Raw genomic sequence first — 23,008 nt, 5'->3', positions numbered from 1 at the left:
AGAAGGACCTGCTATGATGATAAATAAGGTGCAACCAACGCCATGGGCCCCGGATAATGGATGATCCGTTTTGCAGGGTGCACCAGTTTGAGGAGTTTAATTTCTAACTAGCTAAAGATCCACCTTGTGAAAAATGACTTCCCATTTCCAACCTATAATGAAAGTAAAATAGTGGAAAGACAGATGAGTTAGCACTCCTAGTAATCTGTTATGTAGCTGGGTGAGAAATAAAACCATTTGTCTCTCCCCCTTGACTGACTTTTCTTACACAAAATAACTGTGTAATTGTCTTAAACCCCGAATAGAGAGCGTAGTCTGGAGGAGAGAGGGTCTTATATTTCAGCTGGCTCACAGCTGTTCATTTAGGGAGAACAAGGTTGTGTGTGTGAAGGGAATTCACTGGGAACCCATTTCTCAGAGCCATGACCCTTTTCCTGTTTGTCAGATGCACTGATTATCTGGAATACATTTTCTTGCTAAGTATTGTGTGAGTTTCTGGCAGGATAGCTGCCTTTGAGCCCAAAAGGACTCCTTCGCTGGCTGAGACTTGGGTGGACAGCGTGGGATTGTGCACTTCATGGACGGCGAGAGGAGCTGGATGGAGCCATGGAGTTCAGATCTTCACCTCGGATGTGACGGTGTTGGGGGCAGATGTACACGGGAATCAACACCATAAAATAACCTGAGCCCTTGCGGTATTTGCTGTAGGGTTCGGATCATATTTAGAGTTTCTGAAACTCTAGGTTTTTCAGTTCAGTGGACAAACAAAAAATGGTTCAGTTACAATTGACCCAAGAAGTTTCAACGTGGAGGATATTTTTAAATTTGCATTATTAAAATTTATACTGACTTTTTAAAATTGTTGAAACAATGGAAAGGAATTTTGTAGGAGCAAGACTATTTTTGCTGAGTTTACTAGAGCTGGATATATTTTTTTTGTTCTTTCCTTAAATCACAGTTTTAAGTGCTGATTCTGACTGTTCTCCATACAGAATAAGAATCTTTTTTACCACTGCATTATACTGGCTGAATTTTAGAGCTAGGCATGGCAATGGCTTTCTGCTAACGAGGGAGATTGCTATCTCTTATGATGGTACTGGAACCTGGTGGAGTTTGGATCAGGAGGGGGAAGCGATTTCAGTAAGCATCCAGTATTTCAGCATGTGGCTTGAATGTTACCTTCTGGGGCAGTATCTTTGTACATCATTTTCCTAAAAAAGGACCAGATCTATTTTAAAAGTGTATATAATTTTTTTTTCCCTCTAGTATGTGGCAAGTGAAGTTCACAGACTATCAAATCTGTAAGTGTTATCCGGGGGCTAGCACTGCTTTATCTTTCAACTCAAGCTATCAAAACAATCAGAAGTTTATATTGTGTTGAGGCAGATTTTTCCCCTTCTGAGAGCAGAAGCTGTGTTTTCATTGTAACGGTGACAGTAATCCTTTTAACAATTTGAAGTTGTAACATGGAGAAATGCAGAGCTCTGGTCACAGTACAAACTTTTGTACTCAAATCAATGAGCTCCCCTGTCGAGAAGGGAATGTCCAAAGGCTGTAGAGCCCTGTCCCCTTTACGTAATCCCAGTGGTGCGGAAAGTGCGGTCTCTTCCCAGAAATTAGCAAACAATTCACAACAACAAAGGCACAATGCAGTTCGTCAAACACGCTGAATAAACAGTCGCGGAGGAAGTTTGTGTAATGTGGCCGGGAGGAGGACAGTCAGGAACCAATGCACCCTCAAAACAAAAAACCAGCGGGTGTGAAGGGGATTTCTATGCATTCCTCTCCGCTTCAGGAGTGAGTTGTTGGCTCAGAGCAGGCATTGTCCTGCAGCGGGTATTGTGTGTATGTGGGAAACCTGCCCGGCTTATTGGGGGACTTGGCCTTCGGGGAGTGTTGGGTGCTCTCTGTCTATGAAACCCAGCAAGGCCCTGAAGTCACAGCTGATACAACATCCCAGCTCTGAGCGATGGGGTACCCCAAACCCATGTAGAGAGCAACATTGAACAAGTTTGCTTTTAGAAGGCCCCAAGGATGGTTTAGGTAGCATCTTACTGATGTCATGGTATGCTTTGGGGAGGGATGTTATTTTTTTTGCATTTGCACCCTTTATGTATGGATTTCTTCCTGCTTCAGGTCTTAATACGTGGGACTGTTTTGTTAAGACTTGACTATGGCTTAACTGTGTGAGATTAATGAGGGGGAAGCTGTCCTCTGAGCATGACACATCAGGGCAGAAGTTCATCCGATATTTTACCTGCTGCGTAGATTAAACTCCTCTTCCAGTAAGACTTCATCAAATGAGTTTGGCCAAAGTGTAGACATACGTGTAGAGGTGCTCCTGTGCTTGGTCTTTGCCTCCAGTCTGCTTCCAGCCCTGGTGCAGGAAAGTAGGAACACCTTGGCAGCTCACACACAACCTGTCGGTTTTGCCAGACCTCTCCTGCTTCGCTATTACCTCTGTGTTCCTCCATGCGCGTGCAAGGTGAAGAGTAAATGACCGTTTGGATGGGAAGGAACTGAAAGGTACAAATGTTTTGGAGCATGAGTACATTAAGGAAAAGCTAATGACAGATAATTTGTATGGGAATGTCAATAAATATTGTCTACATGCTTTCGACTGGTCAACCTGAAATGTATTTGTAAAGGGAATAAATTGGATACTTCAGTCAACCCAGTGACTTCCATCATTCCTGAACTCTCTTTAAAAACAACATTATTTTAACATGTTTTTAAAGCACCTTTTCCTAACATGATCCAGGAGGCTGTGCAGAAACAACTTGGAATAATCTTGAAACCCATACAGGGCCAAGCCAGAGAAAAGGAGCCAACACCTTTGGGCAAAGAAAACCAGAAAATCTAAGAAGAAGAGCCAGGAAGAAGGGAGGGAAGAGATGTTCATGGAAAAATCTACCTCTAAAGCAACATGCTGTCCAGAAATGCCCTTTTTTTTTTTTTTCTTGAGAAATCTCTGGGTAAAACTAAAGCAATGCCGTATTTATTCAGTTTTCTCATTGAAAGAATACTCCAGCTGTTGAGATAACACCTAGGACCAACAAGCTATTGTCTCTGCAGCTCCCTCAAATAATGAGCTTGGTTATTCTATTAATGGAATATGAGATTAGGGAGTTTGGGTTAAATACAGCATAGAGTGAGAGCCGTGTTCAGCCCAGATCCCAGACTTGCTTTTGTGTGATTTCTTAATTCATGAATTGAGGAGACCAGGTGTTTAAATTCCACATTCTTGATAAGGAAACAAGTATCCACTTGTTATCTGAACTATGGTGTCACGTATGGAGTAGGAAACTTCCCCATTTAGGCTGCTAAAGCGATCCATACCCAAAGCAGCCTCTTTGCTACATCACTGCTACTTGAAATTATCTACAAATACAGGAAGTAGTGGGTAGGACTGTCTTCTCCAAGGTAAATATTTTAATTGTGAAAGAAAATGAACCTGAAGGCTCCAGCATACTGAGTCTGACCTTCCTTGCTCAGTCTGTTGTACTGTGGAAGGGTAAGCATTTGGAAATATGCTCCAATGGATGGGATGGGCAGGGCAGGCTGTATTTCTTTTTATTCCTTTCTAGCTTGGTGCCAAAACACACAAGAAGGGATGGTCTGGATTTTCCTGTCATTCCCTGTGTCACTCCAAACTGAATGTTGTTGCTGAGGTTCAGCTTAAAGATTCTGAACCCTGAATGAATTTCTAGGTCAAATTTTATGGCCTTCATTTTCACTCAAATCCAAACCTGAGGATCACAGAAATTCTTTCACTCAGGATTTTTGTTGCTACTTCAGGTCTAAATCTTCTCTTGGGTATCCATCACGAACACCAGGCACCAGTGACCCACCCAGTGGCAAGAGCTGGCATTGGGCCAGCAGGTTCATGGTTGGATATCCTCAGAATTCTGCATGGAAATCAGATTAAAATATTCTCAGAAAGCAACGTGACCAAAAGTAGACCTGAATGTCTGAACTCATCTCTCTTATTCCTCTAACAGTGTCTCGCAGTCTATGGGGAAACACGATCATCTGAGGTCACCCCTGAACACAGGAAAAGCATAGCTGAAGAAAGTATCTTTTAAGAAACTGGTAACTCTGAAGTTTGTGGCAGTCCTATTCTGAGCAAACTGACATCTAAAAGACTGACAGCAGCAAAGATAAATATAGTAGTAGCGCGGCAGGGGAGCTGAGATGAATAGAGACATATTCTACTGAGAGACTCCGTGACATCCTGAATTGCATCAGTGAAGTCCCAAGCTTTGCCCTGTTGGATTCAAAGACACTGATGGAGCCCGAGGCGAGTTCCAAAGCACAGTCGTCTCCTTCCTTGAAGTCTCTTCCCACTGGGCTCAAGCCCTCCCTGAAGATTTTCAGATCTGGTAATACAGGATCAGAAGCTCATTATGAAGTTGGTCTGTTCCTCTCTTTGTACTTCTGCCCTGTTTATATTTGTTGGTGCTCATCAAGACGTAACTTCTGTTTGAAAGTAGTACTCTGTTCTACTTTTTCTCCTTTGGTAAGATCTGGAGCAGCCCATACTTGTAAAATAGACGGAAAAGAAAGAATAGTCTTTAGGTCAGCCAAGATTTAGAAGGGGAAACACTTAATTTGTTACAATGATAGCCTTTTGTTGTGCTTTTAAACTTATGATATATCCTTAACGGTCCACCAGTAGTAGGTAGAATCCACTGCAAGGATAAGACTGTGGTTTCCTGGCTTCCACTGACTTACACCTGTTTAATGAGTTTAGTTTGTAATTTTGAGATCATGGAAAGGATGTAGCTTCAGACATAGCTCTTACTCATACATCTAATAGAGGCCTCTGTTCTAGTGAGTCCCATAGATGCCTGTTCTACTTCTCTAGGTAAGGATATGTAATTGCAATATGAATGATTTCTGTATATTTAGGGGGGAAGGAATATCAGCCAACTGCAGAAACGTGTATTTCTTTTTGCTTCTCTTTGCTTATTTAATAATAAACCCAAGACTATTATAAATAGAGATCACATCTGGTACCCTCCCCTTTTTTGTGTTCTCTGGGCATCTAGATGCATTAAAGCAAACCGAATATTTGAGTACAAAACTTCTCTCAGAGAAATTTTACGGTACACCCTTGTATGGTATTATACCAAAGCAGAGAAAATGTTTATAGGAGAGTTAACCATGCAATATGTGTATATATGTGCACAGCCATGCTTGTGTGTGAGCTCTCTCTGCAGGATAAAAAGCTTTTGTGATGGTTTAAGAAAATGTTGAGCTACCAAGGGGACTGGATAGCAGCAGTTTTCTGAATAGCCGTTCTTTTCCCAGACAACGTTCAGAAATAACCTTTAACTGCTAAGGCAAGAAATAAATAAAAATGCAGCAAAATTTCTCTGATGGGGATTGTTTGGCTTCTGCATGAGCCTGGGCGATGTGACTGGGCTGGGTTGCTTTAGGAGCTTCACATTAAGAATGTGTCTCAAGAGCAATGCACGGCAAATCTTTTTTTAGAGTGATGGATTCAGGGACTGCTAGGTACTGCAATTAGACAATGTTTGCAGAATAGAGGGAATAGAAAAAATAGTCACATTACAGCTGCCCTGTGTCTCAAATCTTGTTTGGAAACACTTTTAATTGGTCTATCTATCATGCCATTCATTTGGATTAAGAATGGCTAATGCTCGGTGTTGCCCAGAAGCAATAATCTCAGCAAGACCATGTTCTCTTCACAGCTTCATTAACCTCTACAATAAACAGTCAAAGCTTTATGGTATAAATGTTCGTGGAGTAAATGTTCTGCAGCTCTTTGGGTGGTCCATCTGTCTTTTGAGGTAGCCATGGGTGAATGCTAGATAGCTATTTCCTAAAGAGATCAGTACAAAAATCAATTTTTCAGGGGGCTGCAGGTATTGCAAGTTGACCCTCATGTTCCTGTACATCCATTCCCAGAACCCACTTGTTGGGCTCCTTCAACAGAGTCAGTTGAATTGGAAAGCCACTCAAAATCATGAATGTAGGCTTGGGATGTCTGCACCCTTCGGGGTGGAAGTGAAAAGGCAGGTTGCAGTTATTTCCCTAGAAAATAAACAGTGCCTTTTGACATGCTGCATCTTGCTGAATTTGGCACCAGACTGCAGTATGCCCTAGCTGGAGGAAAGAGCTGGGTGGAGAGACCTCGTGGAGAGATCTCCTGGATAAGCTTCTCTTCTCACCTGAGAAGTGCTTTGAGAGGTGCGGAAACGGGGAAAATAACCCAGCCATGCAGGGACTTGGGCTTCTTATAGCCAAGACTTGGCTGAGTGACCCACAAACAGGGAGTTGGCTTTGGGAACTGCGTGCTCAGATGGTCCTCACAGGCAGTAACTAAGCTGGCACTTAAGACAACAGGTTAAAAAAAAAAACCCCAAACCAACAAACCCAAAACCTCAAAAACCAACCCACCTCCAGCCCACGCCAACCCTAAAATATAGCGATGGTAAATGTATGAATAATGATTGGAAAAAAACCTCCATGACAAAATCCTGAAGTGGTGTGGAGTGACGTGGGGGGAGAACATGTGGCACCAGGCACCATGGTTATCTGGCCTTGACAAGAACGGGGGTGAGAGCTGGTTTATCAATCAGATCAGGTTAAAAGTGGAGTTGAAGGAAGGGAGTTCACGGTGTCCCACACTGGGTTTTGGGTCCAAAGTAGTGCCTCAAGCTTTTAGGGTTATCATGTTGAAAATAATCCCATGATATTCCTGTAAACCTGCCCTGTCGCTAGCTCTGCTAAGACTCCCCAGGAGAAGAATTCATGATGCTCTGGCATGTAAAATATGCAATATCTGATTGTGCTGAGATTGACTTAGGCTGTAATTAGACTACAGGCATGCTGATAGAGCCATATTAACTTGATAATGTAATAATGTTGCTTCTGTCACAAATTGTTTTAAATTCAGCTTGTGGCAAATAGCAAAAAACGGAAACAAAATTTATTCATGCTCCGGGCTTGCAATAAGGATTTCACCATTGGTCTTTGAGTCATTTAATAATGATTGGAAATAACTCTTTCAGGGCGAAATTGCAAGAAAAAATCCAGTTTCTACTTGGGCAAAGCTCCTTTTTAAATCTAATCTCTCTCTCTCTCATGTTCGTCTGGGTAGTCACAGGAGTTTCAATCAGCCAACCTTAACTCGGCTCCCTAATAGGCCTGAAGCCTGCCAGAAAGGAACGGGCACCTAGCGAGTAAATTCTGGGGCAGCATGGAATTTTATTGGCACTATCTATGATTTTTGAATTTCTTCTTCTTTCCTTTCCAGAAATGCTTTAGGGGTTGGTGTGAGTTTTGAGAGGAACTAGTCCATGGAACAGCAACTAGTTGTTTTATATACAAGCTACTGGAAAATAGACAGGAGCTCTTCGTTTAGCTGATGAAAGCAGAGATGGCATCTTCTAAATTCTCTGGGCCTCTAGCCAAATTCATCCCAAAGATAATGGGTACCACAGGTAATTTAATGAACAAAGAGCCTCTCCCTGCAGCTATGTGCAACTGCTGATGGTTACCTAATCCTGCAGCTGCACACAATTGCTGATGGTTTCATGATCCTATCTCCAGCTATCTCGACATGGTCCACTTGCCTCTTTTACACTGCAAAATATCTTGCTTGCTGTGTGTTATAGACTGTCTTGTGGCTGGACACTGTCTTACAGGCCATTTATCTCTCTTTACTCTAGACCTAATTGAATTTCTCTTGATTTGATTCCCCTCTGGTTACACATTTTTCTAACGTACTGAGGAAACGCTCTTGAGCAAACAAGGGTAGCTGGTGAGTTAGGTGAGTCTCATTAGCATTTCTGAGCATCTTTGTGAGAGAATCTGCAGTCATCCTTCCTCACTGTTCTTTCTCCCTCTCTATATTGCAATACAGTTTTATAGCCAGTGAGATCATGCATTCAGAGATGTTGTCTTGATGTAAACCTGTATCTGTCTGTGTGAACTATTTCACATGAGCTTTCGGCAGCAAACTAGGGTGTTCCCAGTCCTTCAGGTGTGCTTTCCTTGTGGAATTTTCCAATGATGAAACAAAATCTATATCAGGCGGGATTTCTATCTAGTCTGTAAATCTCTTTTTTTAATCATCTCACATTTTCCCCAGATATTTCTCAATGGTCTCAAACCATTTAGTTCTCCTTATGTCTTGTCTACTTTAGGGAGGATTTTACTGATCTCTTGTTAATTATTGGTTCCCATTTTTACCTGTCCCTTTAAACTCTGGATCACGTTAAGTGGATATGTGGAAACCAAGAAATATTAGTGGTTTGCCCAAGGTCATTAGCATCTGTGTTCAGATCCTAGGAACTCTAGCTTGGAGTCCTGTGCTCTATCTGTGAGAAACAGCATAGCACCTGTATTGTAATTTCCATCTGCAGATCTCGAAATTCTTCATAAATATCTGTCAAATATTCCCAACTTCTATATGGGAAGATAAAAGCCTAGGTAAGTGAAAGGTCCAAGTCCCCAAAGAGAATAAAGCAACGCCCTGTCCCTTTCCTCCATCCCAAAATGCTCTGGATCCACAGCTCTGAATGACATACCCAGACTTCCAGTATAACATGCTGGGAGAGCTTGGGATGTCGGCGTAGTACACAAAAGCCAGAACATGAAGTCGAAAGCAACTCAGTTTCACAAAGGGTTAAGGGCTTACACAGATGCCTTACTGGGTGAGGGTGCATTTGGGTACCTTATCTGCTGTTCCTGGAAAGGACTTTTTGTTGATCTTTTCAAGTGCTTAAGCCACTTTTTGCACCTACAGAACAAGGTGGCAATAAAGCCACTTACATTTTTTTACTTGGTAATTCCTTACAGTAACTAACTCCATGTTCTTGATTCCCTGGGCTTTTGCTCAAACTGCTGGAACACAGATCTTCCGAACATAGACTCCCTGAACATAGATCCTCTCTCATTTTGTTTTCAAATTCATACCTTAATGGTAGGAGTGAAAACAGAGTAAAGGACCTGTTTGAGAACGTACTTAAAGCAAAATCTTGAGTTTACTCTTGCATGTGAAAGCAATGAGTGTGTGCTTCAGTTGTTTGAACTTCCTTGCAATTAACAGCAATTAGCAGCTGAGTACTTCCTACAAAGCTGAGCAGAGTGTTGAATAAGAAGTGATGACCTGGTATGTTTGCACTCAAGGTATTTATCTCTTGAGGTTTCTTCTCCTGGGACAATGATGGTGTTTCTGTTTCCTCTTTGGAGACTACATAGAAGTTTCCCTTTCAAACTGCTCAGCCTCCTGACTTTTCCGTGGCGATTAAGGCTGTTGGATTTGGTCCTTTTTGGTTCCACTCTTCAGCTGCTGCAAGGGTCTACCTATTATTACGGTTATTAAGCCTGACTTGGTGAATCTTTTTGGAGGAAGTTACTTCAATATGTGATTGGGTGGATCTGAACGAAAGCTCTGAGACTATCTATCTGACTTGTCTCTGTGGGTATAGACCTAAACTCTCAAAGTAAAGATGAGTTCAGACACAACGGTAGATTTACTGCACATGTAATTAGTGCAAGTTTGCCATGCCACAGTTGACATGAGCATAACTCTACGTGTTGGATTGGAATGGAAATACGCTGGCTCGGAAGAGCCTGATTTGTACATACATTCATCAATTTTCATATTGAGAAGAGAGTGTTTGCATTTGATTACTAAGAGCTGTTGTGTTTAGTCAACAATTATTTATATTTCTGTATGAGGGAGATAAGTAATTTGACTTACTAGTAAGCAGACATATACAGAACTTAATCAGAAGGCTTCAAGGATTTATATTATGAATTTTACATGAAGGCACAGTTCTGGCTGTATCTGACGCCCGTTAGCCAAACTGAAAATGAATATTTCTGGTTTTGATGAGTCTTATAAAAAAGGAAATCAAGCTTGTCAGTGCCCTTCATGCAACGAAACTGGCTTTTATTTTTCAGTGAAAATCTGGAAGGTTTTTGCACGTCTTGAGGGCTGAGGATTTGGGGTTTTTTTCATCAGTTCATCCAAGGCACACTTTTCCTGTGAAAAAACTTTTGTTTTCTTCAATTTATGTACCTTTTCTGTGGGGGACATGGTGGGGTAGGGAACCATGCTTACTTTGAGATCTCATTTTTCTCCATGATCTTTATAAATGTGTACTTATATTATATGTTTTTGGCTACATAGAACTCCATTAGCTTGTGCTTAAACGCGTGGAAACACGTGGGTGAATTATTGGCTCGGAGAGTGCAATGCTGAAACACATACATGGGTTAGTCATTTGGCCAATTGCAGAACTTAAAATCTGACTAAACACTGGAGGTGTAACTCTTAGTGGGACTTTCTTCATCTACAGGCTGATTTGTTTTAATAAGAAAAAAAAAATTTAAAAAAATTTGAAACTAAAAGTCTCTGGTATGTTAAATAACAATCTTTCGGGAATACCAAAGATGAAGAGAGGAGGTTTATAATAATTCAGCAATGTCTTCACCCGTGCGTGGCAAAACTGGTACCTCTCTACAGATCTTATTCTGCAAATTTTTCTGCTTCTTTCTTTTAGTCCCTCTCTTTATAATCCTCGCTGGCTTCTTGAATTGGAAGGATGAACTGCGTCTGTCAGTCATGAAACAAAATGCAAGGAAATGCAGTTTTTAGACTTAACAGCATTTATGTTTTGGGCCTTTATGAAAGGAATATTTTTGAGCTGCTTCTTGGCCAGGTTAAATGTTGAATTACGGACCTAGATTTGTAGGTACACCCCAACTAAATCACTATTGTCCTCAGATGGTTTTGCTCTCTATCTTTTACAACATCTGCTGTTATAAATCTGACAGATTTGGGTTGTTGCCTACCTGGGCTAGGTTTCTGATAGCGAAACATCAGGTCTTCTCTCAGCTGGGTAGCTCGAGGAACTGCTGGCTCCAACTTCTCTCCTATCTTTCATCGTATTCTCCTGGAGACAAGATAGATAATAATAAATGTTTCATACGGCCCTATTTTGGCAGCCCCTGCGCAAAAGGAAGGATGGTTGAGACAGAGAAACAAGAGAATAGTGAAAACATCGTTTGATGGGATTAAGAACTCGAGCCATTCAAAGGAGCTGGTATAGCTAGGGCTGGCCGGTGATGCCTGGCTTGATGTGCTTAGCAAGGAGCACGTTAGTATAACTGACAAACGCAGAGAAATCTTCTCTTGCTTGGCAAGTCGCTGTGGAGATTTGTTGCAAGTCAGTGCCATAGTTCAGTCCAGGTTTCTTCAGTCATGAAAGTAAGTCATGGCTCAACGCAAGGCTCCTATGACCCCTTCTGCAAAGGAGGGTGAAGATGGGGAAGAAGCACTGCTTTCTCTGCTCACACCGTCTGCCTATCAATGCCAAATTAAATGCTCCAGCTCTGCCGCGCTGAGCGTTCATCCTGTTTGAGGGATACTGTGGCTTGCTACTCATGGCCATCTATATCCATTAGCCACCCTGTAGGGCAGAACGAATGGAGTAAACGGTGCCCAGGCTTTTCAGAGAACCAGTAGTGAAATCTTAATTTACCGAGAAAACACAATGTAACGTTTCCATTTCTTCTTGTCTTCCTCAACTGGTGTTCAATGTGGGCCTGTCTTACCGTGTTACTGCCAAGAAAAGGCGTGCGCTTGCTACTGCTGCGCTGAAGGCTAATGCTATGAGAGGGGTGAGGGAGCAAGGACAGCCACCCTATAATCCAATTAACAGAAGAGTGTCCTTGCTGGATAATATGACAGCGTCTTGCAAATTTTTATTTTTTTAAGTAAATCCTTTGCTGATTGAGTAGCTGAGGCAGAAATCTGAAGACCTTTATTTGCCCCCAGTGTAAATATAAGCTGATGAACTGTGGGCTTCTGGGGTTTTTTTGCCCACACAGTGTCTGCCAATGAAACTTCACTGTGTCTTTGAAGAATCCCTTTATAGTGGTGAGAGGAGCAGCAGATGTGTTTGAGCATCCTGGTTTATGATGCTGTCCACAGTGTGGGGTTTTTTCCTTTTTTTTTTTTTTTTTTTTTTAATAAAAAGTTTGGCTTGCTTGAAATGGGACTGCTCTGACGTTACTTCCTTGAAAGTCCTTCAATTACTTTTGCAGGAATAAGTAACAGGTTTGCACTATGGAAAATGAGGACGCCAAGGGGAATGTCAAGTTGCGGAAGCTCTTCCCTCCTGACAGACCAATTTGACCATGAACGCAATTTTTTCACCTTTTTCATTTCTCAGGGGAGTAGGTCCATATTACAGAGCCCTGGCCCCTGCAGGCAGGACATCTCCAATTGTGTCATTGTTGGGAGCAGCTGGGAAACTGGGGAAAGCTATTGCACAAGACGTACTTGAAGCTGCAAACAGGGGAAACATTGGTAAGTTAAGGATTAATTTCTTCCTAAACTGGATCTAACAACCATCAGCTGAAAAACGTGTTGAGAGAAGCAGCTGGGCATGGATTTCTGAGGTGGCAGAAGTAAATGAGAATGTGAGTACCAAGTAATGGGCAGAGGGTTATGATAGTCCTGCCAAATAGTGGTATAAATTTTAGGGTCCTGTTATCTGTCTTCACAAGGCCTTTCTTTCTGCTCCAGTCTTTGCCTGCAGGCTTGAATTTCAGTGATATTCTGGAACGTAAATACCCTAATTGTGCTTGCAAATCAGGTACTTAAACTTCCAAATCCTCGTCATCTTTGTATCTTTGTTGTCCAGATTATATGAATCCTAAGGGTAAGAAAAGGAGATTTCAGTCTGTGAAGCTGTCATCCTGACACATTTCATACAGGACTCTGGCATTTTGTAAATGCCACGTTAACAATCAGGGATGAGGTATCATGCAGAAGTATTCTTAGTAAATGAATAGAGGTCCTCTTAGAGGCAAAAACGGAGAATGTCACAGTAAATGTCCCCGGGGCAACAGGTTTTCTGGGTTGGACACTGACATCCCTTGGATGAATGATAGAACACGAATGATTTCTCGCTTCTGCTTCCCGTTAATCAGAAGCTGCTAGGGCAGGGTAGTGAGGGGAGAAGTCCTCGCTTAAGAGGATGGTTGCTGTGGAAGGTGTGGTGGGTGTGCTGTGGAATGTCAACCCTTACCTCGCGCTTTCAACTTCAGAAAACACCGTAAGGACCAAGGAATTATTTAAATGTGTTTTAAAATATAGTTTAGCAAAATGAAACACCAACAGAGTTAACTGGGATCTGGACCTTTAGCTTCTTATTTATAACAGAATTTCAGTGGGAGGGGAGAGTGAATGGGAACTTTTGTGATAAATGAGGACTTGCATATGGCAATAAACAGTGTCTTTTTTCTCATAACGGTAGCCTCATTTATTTACTTTTTTTAAAATAGTGTGAAATTATTAGACTTCAGGAAAAAAATAAGATTTTTTCGTCCAATGTAGTACTCCCCCTTTAATGAGATGTAATTAATAACACTCTTACCTGAGTAGATGTCCTCTGCAAAAAGAGGCTAAGTAGTACAGTAGTGTACTTGTACTACTGTACTTTTTCTTTAAGGCACTTCGTAGATGATTGCAGGTGCACTTACTGTGAGGGATGGTGGTGCTATTCCCACTGGAACATATGTCAAAGTGAAGCCCCGACAGCTTGGAAACGTGATGGGAGAAGAGCATCTCTGGTTGATGCTGTCTGGACACGGCCAGTTCTGTGGCAGTAAAATGCAATCACGTACGTAGAAATGTGGACAGAGCGATGCTGTCGTCTTTGCGTGACAGCTCATTCAACTATCTTCTGCAGACCTCCTTCCTGCCAAATTAAAATATGGGCTTCTAACAGCTCCTCAAGAATGTCTAGACATCAGATCAGGCTTGTTGTTGAAACTTTCTTAACTTACAGTCCCAGATGCCTTTACTGGCGAAACATCATCATCATGTTTTTGCTTATCACAGATGTCTCTCATCCAGGCAATGTTTATACTCTGGTAGCTCTGCAAGTTTTACATCCACAATTTGTCTAGGTCTTGTATAATATTTGAGGCAGTGGCCTTTTCTATCTACCGCTTTAAATAAAACTTCTGCCCAGGTGCTAGCTTTTAATTCATTTCAGCAACATCATTTTTCCTCTGACTTTGACAGATGCCATGTGGCTCAGTTATAGGGGCTGAATATATCGCTGTGACTGTACTACCCATGTACTTTGTGTCCTCCGGTCTCTACTCCACCAAATCACTTTTCTTCACTTTCCAGAGCTTTCACAGGCTCTTCCCCACTTATCTTACAGTCCGTATCAAACAAGATCAAAGATTCTGCCTCCAATCAACCTGTAATACTGGCCTTCATCACCTGTTCATTACATTTTCAATCACGCATTTCTACTCCTTTCTCCCAGGCAATCCCTCACTCCTGGAGGAAACCCACCATCAGCCTGCATGCAGTAATGCCATTATCATCCTTGAAGTCCATTCTTTTTGCCCTGTTGCCTAATGATTAGGTGTATGGAGGCTTCATGCCATGGTGATCATCTTGATCGCACAGTTTCTCTGTAATTTTTCCCTTTTTTGCACTTTCTTGTCATCTCTTGCCTTTGCATGGTGACCTCTTTGGGGCCAGAGTGGTCTCTGTACATTGTACGATGGTGACGCAAACTTAGCAACAATAGTATCTGGAGAACTTGGAAGGATGGATAATGTTTGTATTCATCCTCTTAACTCGGCATAAATCTGGTCCAAGCAAGACTTCACAAATTAGGTACTTACTTTGCAGCTTTTCATTGTCCTATGGGATAATAAGTTAGTTATTTGTCTTTTATTTAATTTTTAGTAGATACGGGAGGACGTTCAGTCACAAGAACTACTCCAGAGTTATCTACTTGCTCACTAGCAGTGTCTGTGTGAATTTAAAGATGTGGTGATGCCTCTGCAAAAGGACCCAGAGAAAATGGTATGAATTAATTAAAACTCTGAATTAGTGGATTATTCAAACCTTCTGGGTGGAAATTTTCATGCAGAGTTTAAATTGCCTTGATTTACTTTGGAATAAACATTTAATTTTAAAATATTCACACAGCTTTTGGGGACGTTGCTATCTCCTCATTAATTTTTTTCTGGCTTCCTGGTTTGCCTGGGTAAGAAACATTAATACTAAGTTGGGGACTGAATTCTCTCACTGACCTCTCTCCAGCCGATCTTTGGGATGTGCTGGAGATGTTTGCTTGACTTCATGCCCAGATGAATCTCTGGGAGTCTTGTGCTCGCCCAACCATGCTTGGAGTCATCTCCCGAGGGGCTCGGCGGGTGCAGCTGAACGTGCGTGTGAGTGGCAGGAGGTTGCTCAGATGGTTTTCAATATGCTGCGCCGCTGCTGCAGGGAGAACTGGGGCTGGCACTAGCTCCATTTGAAGATGGGCCGGGGGAAAGGGACTGCAGCTTGCACAGCTCATTGTCTAAATCCAGCGGTGCCATTCTTTGTCCCTCTAGAGGAAGGAGGGCGACTACGTTTAGCGAGAGAGATGGTAATTGAATCATTCCTTTGGCCATCTTTTATCACCATCAGAACTGTCCTTCAGGGGGAAAAAACAACCAACCAACCAAACAAAACAACCAACCAACAATTAGAGTTACTTGAGGATATCAGACTGTGTCACGCTTCTAACACAATCTCTACTGCCGGAATATATTTCTGCTATGTGCTACAAATAGTTCAAGTGAAAGCTTCCTCCCCCCTCCCAACATTAATTTTATAGATGTCTAATTAATTATCCTCCCTATGGCAACTGGCTGTGGTTTTTATTAACTTGCAAATCAAAAAAAGAGTCTGAAAAATGACAAGTTAATTTTTTTAATAAGGTATGTCTTCCGTGTTTATTCATATTTTATTACCCAGCAGTCTGTGAAGTTATCTATTTAATTTGGAAAATACATTATTGCGGTTTGAGTAATCTCCCGTGGAAAAAAATAAGGATTATTTTGCAACCACAGTGATGAAATATATTGTACTGAAGTCACGAATATGCTAAACAGCTACATATATAATGATCGCGACAGCAGTGTTAATGTTAATATAATCCTTGCATCAATTTTCTCCTGGTATGGGACATTCCCAGATGCAAAACTTTTGGTATAAATCCTGGGCCTATTTTGGCAACAAGTGTTTTGCAATTGGGTTTGATGGAGCCAAGATTTCACTGGTTCTCTCTAGTCCACAAACTCAGAATTGTTCCACCAACGTGAAATGAAGCTTGTACAAGCATCTCTTCCTCATGAAGAGAATGAAAAAGTACAGAGCAGCTCCTGCCAATGCTTGCTTCACACCGAAACTATTCTGAGGAAGATTCTCAGAAATGAGGGTGAAGACACTGGGGAAAAAAAAATAATGACTGCTGCAACGTTTTGGTAGTTGTTTGTACCCTTTCCACAAGGAATAATGCTTCCCATTTGACGTCCTGCTGTTTCTGTGACTTATCTCAGGAATTAATGAGCTCTGTAATCCTAGCCAAGTTTAGAAATGTTACTAATTGCAAATTGCTTTGATTTGACTTTTCAGCTTCTTGTCCCACCGAGTGCTGTCTCCTGTCTGGGACCGTGCCTGAAGGTTCCTGGTGGCTGGTGGTGTCCTTCCACTTTGGAGACAGTCAGCTCTGCTAAATGTTGCTCTTTATCCTGTACTTCTACCCATGTTACCAGAAGGAACCATGCCTCTAGTCGTGTGGATCCATCTGCTGTTTCATCCTGCTTTGACTGTGGGAAGTACCAGATGCATTCATGGAAGATGTTGGGCGCCCATAAAGGGAAGAGGAGATTTCTCAGCCACCCCAAGGCCAGCTTTTTGAGATGAGCTCAAGTCTTCTTTGAAGCTCTGAAACAATTTGCTCTGTCTGTTCCGCTGTTGAAAACTTGGCTGGGAGTCCCTGGCTTTCCTTCTGAAGTGCAATGGTTTATAATCTCCACATTTCTTTAGTTCTATTGGCATAATTTAGAGATTTCTTTATTATTCATACTTATATGTCAGTTCTTGGAGGAGTGTGGGGAAGACAAGATAGAGAAATTGTACTGAAAGAAAGAGCTGTCAAGCTTAATGTGGGGCATTTCTCATTTTCTGAAACTGTGGAAAGAAATATTTGCGAGGCAGTCGTTTGGACAGTCTCTGTTCCAGCTTTAGAAACCTTGGCATATTTATAATGTTTGACTGTATGAAAGGTACGAGTGCATGCGACTGCTATAAATCCAGATAAGTACAGCACTGGGCAATGCTACTCCACCCATGGTCTGCAAGGTGTCAGCAGGTAGCCCGTGACAGCAACTGCCAGTACCCACAGGCTCTTTTCAGTGGTGCCCAGCGACAGGACAAGAGGTAACGGGCACAAACTTGACCATAGGAAGTTCCACCTAAACATGACGAGGAACTTCTTTCCTTTGAGGGTGGCAGAGCCCTGGCACAGGCTGCCCAGAGAGGTGGGGGAGTCTCCATCTCTGGAGACATTCAAAACCCCCCTGTGCGACCTGCTCTGGGTGACCCTGCTCTGGCAGGGGGTTGGACTAGATGATCTCCAGAGGTCCCTTCCAACCCCTACGATTCTGTGATTCTATGACCTGTTGGGTAAGGGGGGCTCCAGCCCCAGGTGCCTGCAATAGGCAGGAGCTACCTCCTAACAGCAGCTGGGAGCAGACACGAAGTCAGATTGTTCTTGATCATCATAATTTTTACAGGTTGAATATAGCTGGTTTGTGTCTGCAGTGAGAAAAACACAATTTTGGACAGCAGTAGCATTTTGCCTGCCTGGGTGATTAGTGTTTCATTTAGCATTCTGTTAACTGCCTGCCAGACTCTTAAGGGATGCAAGCTAGTGCGTAACATCTTTCTCCAAGACTGTTAGGACCTTTAATTAAAAGGAGGTTGAGGGGAACTTTGATGTGCAAAGTAACTCTATGGCCAATGTGTTCATATTGATTAAGCAAGAACCATGCTTTGGTGTGTGAGGGGTATTTTTTTTTTTTTGTCTTTTTTTTATAAAATCAACATCATGGGCCTACAATGGAGAATCTGCGTTGGGTGGACTCTTATGTTGGCTTCTAATCGCAGTGGATACTGATGAACTAGAGAAGTCACAGCGTTGACGTGGAGTGGAGAAGACTCATTCCAGTGTTAGCTGACTTGCTGGGATTGAGGTCAATGTTAATCAACTGGGTTGATTACCAGGCATGGTGCTCTCATGCTCGAAGAGGACGGCGTTGAGTGTAGGACTGCACCCGGCAGCAGTGGACGTGAGCAGCAGCGGTTGCCGATGACCCGGTACACCCCTTGGAATGCGCGCTCTCCTTCACTGCTGCTCACACCCGGAAATAAGACTCCGCACGCTGTTGCAAAGTTCTTCTCAATTCTGTTTTCTCAGTGTCTTGCACTGATAATGAATTTTGAATTCCCTGGGATAATTAGGCATAGTTCGAAAAAGCCAAAAAGGACTTGGCCTTTATTTGGCAGTTCTGTTTCACAGCAGTAATACATCTTGCTGGGATTTTAGGATCATCCACACCCTTCTTTTTCTTCTTAATCACTCGAATTTTGGTTTCCTTCCTTGGAGTGTCACTGATAAATATCTTGCCTTTTCACATCGTACTGTTTAACTAACCTTTTTTTCACAAGCTATCCAAAATCTAGATGCCTACTGTCAGTAAGTGATATGAAAAACACTTGATTGCTTTCCAAGCTGAGGAAAATGGAGAAATCCCCACCCTACCAGCCTCCCTAGAAGAATGTAGCAATCACATTTCTTTTTTTCTTTCTTTTTTTTAATTTCAAATTTTGCTCATAATCTTCCTGTATTGCAAGTTAAAGAAACTATTCTTTTCAGCCCTGGCACCAAACTAATTTAATTTCCCGATTTTCATTATCTTCCTATTAACCACTAGTGCTCTGCAACAAAGAAGCTATTTGAAATATATAACGCTGCAGCCATTCTGTGCTGCAGACTCTCAGGGGCACTTCGATAAATTACAACCTCATAATGAAGAAGTAGGGGGAAAGAGTGGCAACAATAGACTTTTTTCACAATAGAATGAAATCGGGATTTGATCTGATGCAACGCGACTTGCTCACGGCGCAGATAGAATATCAAATCGTCCCTACGAAACTTAAACCTCGCTATAATCCCCCCGCTGTATCCATTGTTCTACCCAACCCTTGAAGACGACGTATAATAGTTTGCAAATTGGGATTTAGTTGATACAGTTTGTTTTTTTCAACTTGCTCAATTTAATTATCTTCAGCCTACAGTCTAATTTATGTGTGTTTGATGTCACTATTCATTAGCAGCACAGATACAGCCTGGAAAGTGACTGCGAAAAAAAAAAAATAAATGCTGCTGGGTTCCCTCCTTAAACACACTGCACTGGTTATATAGTGGAGTTGTGTTACAGAATGGGTTTGGAACAACACCATCAGAAAAATTACTACCTAGAGGAGCAGAAGAATGTGAGTTTGTATGGGAAATGTCTGTAGAAGTTGTAGTATCAAAAGGACGTAGTTCTAATTCTGTGCCAGGACACATATCTGATTCATTAGCTGTCACTTAGAAGGGAGACAGACAGACAGACCCTGAACTAGAGTTATGATTTTCAAGGTCACTGGCCAAATTGAAAAACTGGCAACGCATTTAGTTGTGGGTTACTGTGAAACGGATTTGTTTGGGTTTTTTTTCCCCCCCTTAAATGAAAATTCCTTACAATGTTTTCAAACAAATGTAAGGTTTTGTAAATGAAAAATGAAATATTTGGGTTTCTTTTTTTAAGCACAGACTGTGAAATGAGGGTCGCTTCCATCTGAAAAAATATTTCCAAAATGTTTTTGGTTTTCACTTGTGTGTTGTGTTTTTTTTTAAATACAAATATTTCCCCAATCAAAACAACTTACTGACATCGCTAGAAACTTGGAGATTAGTTTTGATTAACTGAAACGCACGATTTTAAGACAGTTACAGACGTTGGTTTGGCTGACTGTTCTCCTGAATACGCTGCCTGGCTCTAATGAAACAACACGTCCGACCTGGGTCCTGGCTCGGGGGTCCCCGAGTTTGCCAGAGACCAAATCAAGGTGCTGGCTCTGATGGTCCCTTCCATCCCTGCAAACGCGGGTGAGGTTTCCCAGTTCAGGCCCATCTCGTTGGTAGGGAGACACCTGCTCTGGAAATCCTTTCCACACAGCTTCCTCCCTCCATCCTTCTTGTCCTCTGGGTAGCGGGGATTAGTAAACCCCTGGAAATAGGAACGCCGGATCCATCGCTGGGACCTCTCTGCTGCTTGTTGCTCCCTATGGATGGGCGCTGCTGAGTTATGGGACAAGCCAAGTGGGGCAAGCTCTGCTCTGGGAGGTCCAGTTACCCCTGCGAGGTCACTCTCTGCTTTAGGCGGCGTCTTTGCCTTTTGTACGTATTGCTGAATGATATAATGGTCACTGGGAAATTAATGACTAACTCATTAAACCATAAAAAAAAAAAAAAAATCCCTATCCCTCTCCCCACTGAGGCCAAATTCCCTGCTGGGGCAGAGCACATGGCGCTATGCCCGCTCGTGGGAGGTCTCGCTCGGTCTCAAAATCCTTCCTTGGGTTTAGCCGAAATCTCAGGTTTCAGGAGCGTGGCCTCCTGCCCTTGTTTCCCCGGCCATGGGGCTGAGGAGGAATTTCTCAGTGCCTGATACTTGCCAGCTGGCCGGAGCCGCTGCTGATTTCGGGGGCGGGGGGGGATCCCAGGGGCCGGCAAACAGGTGCCGGCGGCTGCGAGAGATGCGCTTGGTCCCAGCATTGCACCGACCGTCGGAGCGATAGGTATTGCTTACATACGGGGCGGTTGGGGTCTGGAACTATCACACTCCAACGTAGCGATTGCTCCCAGTTATCGGAATTAAAACCCACCCATTCTTACTATGAAAAATCCAGCCCACGTAGCTATTTTAAAGCAATAGTGTGAATTGTTATACGTATCAATTAAATCAGCCCTTGCAGTGACAAGTGAATATTTGATTTTCTACCCCCAAAGGACAGCACGTACGATACTACACTACGGTGATATTTTCTAATAAATTATCTAGCTGACATCTTGCCTCCAAGTGGGAGAGGAAGATTGTTAACAAAGAAGACAAAGCCAGCTCTTTCCTATTTATGCCTCATCTCTATTATGCATAAGGGCACCAGTCTCGGTGCTCTGTACCTCATAAATGGTGATAGCTAGGAGAGGAAGAGTTCCTTTGCTGCTTGCACACTACATATATATGTAGTTTTGAAACGTGTACACAGCAGACGCAGAATCAACCCCAGCTTTGCCGTTCCCTCTTCCTTTCCCGACCCAGAAGCAAGTAGTTATCTCACTGATAGGAAAGAAAACGTTAGGTCAGTTCCTCCAGCGACTTCGCATCAGCATCACTTCACACAGAGCCTCGTGTAGGGCGCGAAATCCCACTGGTTGTGCAAGGAGACCACGTGAAATTTGCTGGTTTGGGATAGACACCGCGGGTGGGATAAATGGAAGGGCTGGGTTTGCTCTCCTTCACCCTTAGGCATAGCCAGGAAAAGGATGGTTTGTCTCTCAGCATCTCTTTCCTCTTTTGTGGTGCTGGTGATCCCATACATTCCTACTGGGGCTAAGGTTTGGTGAAAAGCCAGAAGAAAGGCCGTGTGAGGAGTATTCGTTGGCCCCAAGGGAACACTCGTGAGGCTTTGGAGAGGATTTCGGTGGTTTGCAACATTCAAGAGAATTAATGAGAATGTGAAAGTGGAAATAATAAATTCTTCTTAATTAATTCAACATTTTGACCAAGTAAGCTGGGGGAGAGGGAGACACATGACAGCTGGTGGAACAAAGTTTCACAAATTTCAATGAGTTTCGCTGCCCAAAAATCCTTATTGGTTTTCTTGTTGTTTTCAAAACCATAATGGCACCCGCTAAGGAATCAGGAGCCACGCAGCGGGTAAATAAGCAAGCAAAGCAGGAGTCTCGGAAGGCAGTTTTGAATGAATTTACACTGAAAATGCTCCTCTGATTCACTTTGCACATACTTAAGAAAGTACTTTTGGAGACTTACTTCCCCTTGAATACAATATATTAACTCGTTCTTCTGTTTACCGGGAGCTGCTTACGTGTTGTTATCTATTTATTAGTAGTGGGAACAACTAGTTACATGCAACTTCTTTCATTGCAAGTAAGCTTTTTGAACACGTTTTTGTACAACATTATCCCAGCAAAATGGGCCAGAAGAATTGGTTTGACGGGGCTGGGTTTTCCCTCCTCCTTCTGCCTCCAAAAGGGTTTTCCCAGCTCTCAAATCGGAGTTGTTGTGGGTTAGTGGCTCAGAGTTGCAAGTAAATGGCAGTTCTCCACAGGGAAGGGTGCGTCTGAAAGGGGCTCAGCCTTCTGCAAAGAGCGGAATAACTGCAGGAGAAACCTTAATTGGGCGCAGGAGGGAGGAAGGAAAGAAAGCCCTTGACAGGTTGAAATATTTTTCTGTAGCAGCAGCATTTTAGAGACACTTGTTAATGAAGATGATTGATTGGAAAATGAGTCAAAGCTTTTAAATCTTTAAAAATGATTTTTCTTTTTTTTTTTTTTTGCCTTCTTGAAAGCGGATTCCTCATCTGATCATGAAGACAGGAGAATTTTCCTTTCCACCTCCAAAGAACTGAAAGTTCCTCCGGGCTCGATCTGAGAAACGCTGCATAATTACGCACGGGACACCTGGTGCGGTTTGTGTGACAGGTGGGATGAGGTATCTGCTTCGCTTTTGAGACAGAGAACGGCGAGAAAAAAGGCGTAATACCTTTTGTGCTAAGTGTTTAATAACGTCTTTTGTCAAACAAATTAACACCAGACACCCTCCCCAAAATCCAACCAATGCCAACAAACAGCTGGGATATTACCTGACACGCGACTGAAATTTTTAGATAATGTGTATTGTTGCTTGCCATGAAAAATAATGAAAAGAAAGTAAATGAGAGGATGTTTTTCAAAGGGTTTTATTGTCTACTCTATCCTAGTGGAAGTGATAGTCATCAGTATTGGTAGGGAAGGTAGAAATAATG

The 23,008-nt window shown here is 42.5% G+C and overlaps 1 long non-coding RNA gene across 1 annotated transcript in view; it reads left to right on the top strand.

Moving 5' to 3' along the window:
* The window catches only part of LOC128914902 (uncharacterized), a 114,053-nt gene extending 91,401 nt beyond the window's left edge, over positions 1–22,652 (top strand). The window contains exon 3 of the long non-coding RNA XR_008468463.1: positions 22,553–22,652. This is a non-coding gene — a long non-coding RNA (uncharacterized LOC128914902). The remainder of the gene's footprint in view (positions 1–22,552) is intronic.
* Positions 22,653–23,008: the final 356 nt, after the last annotated feature.

Source organism: Rissa tridactyla, chromosome 9, assembly GCF_028500815.1.
Source record: "Rissa tridactyla isolate bRisTri1 chromosome 9, bRisTri1.patW.cur.20221130, whole genome shotgun sequence".
Lineage (NCBI taxonomy): Eukaryota > Metazoa > Chordata > Aves > Charadriiformes > Laridae > Rissa > Rissa tridactyla.
The sequence above is the reverse complement of the archived record's forward strand: the minus strand, read 5'-3'. Positions and strand labels throughout refer to the sequence as shown.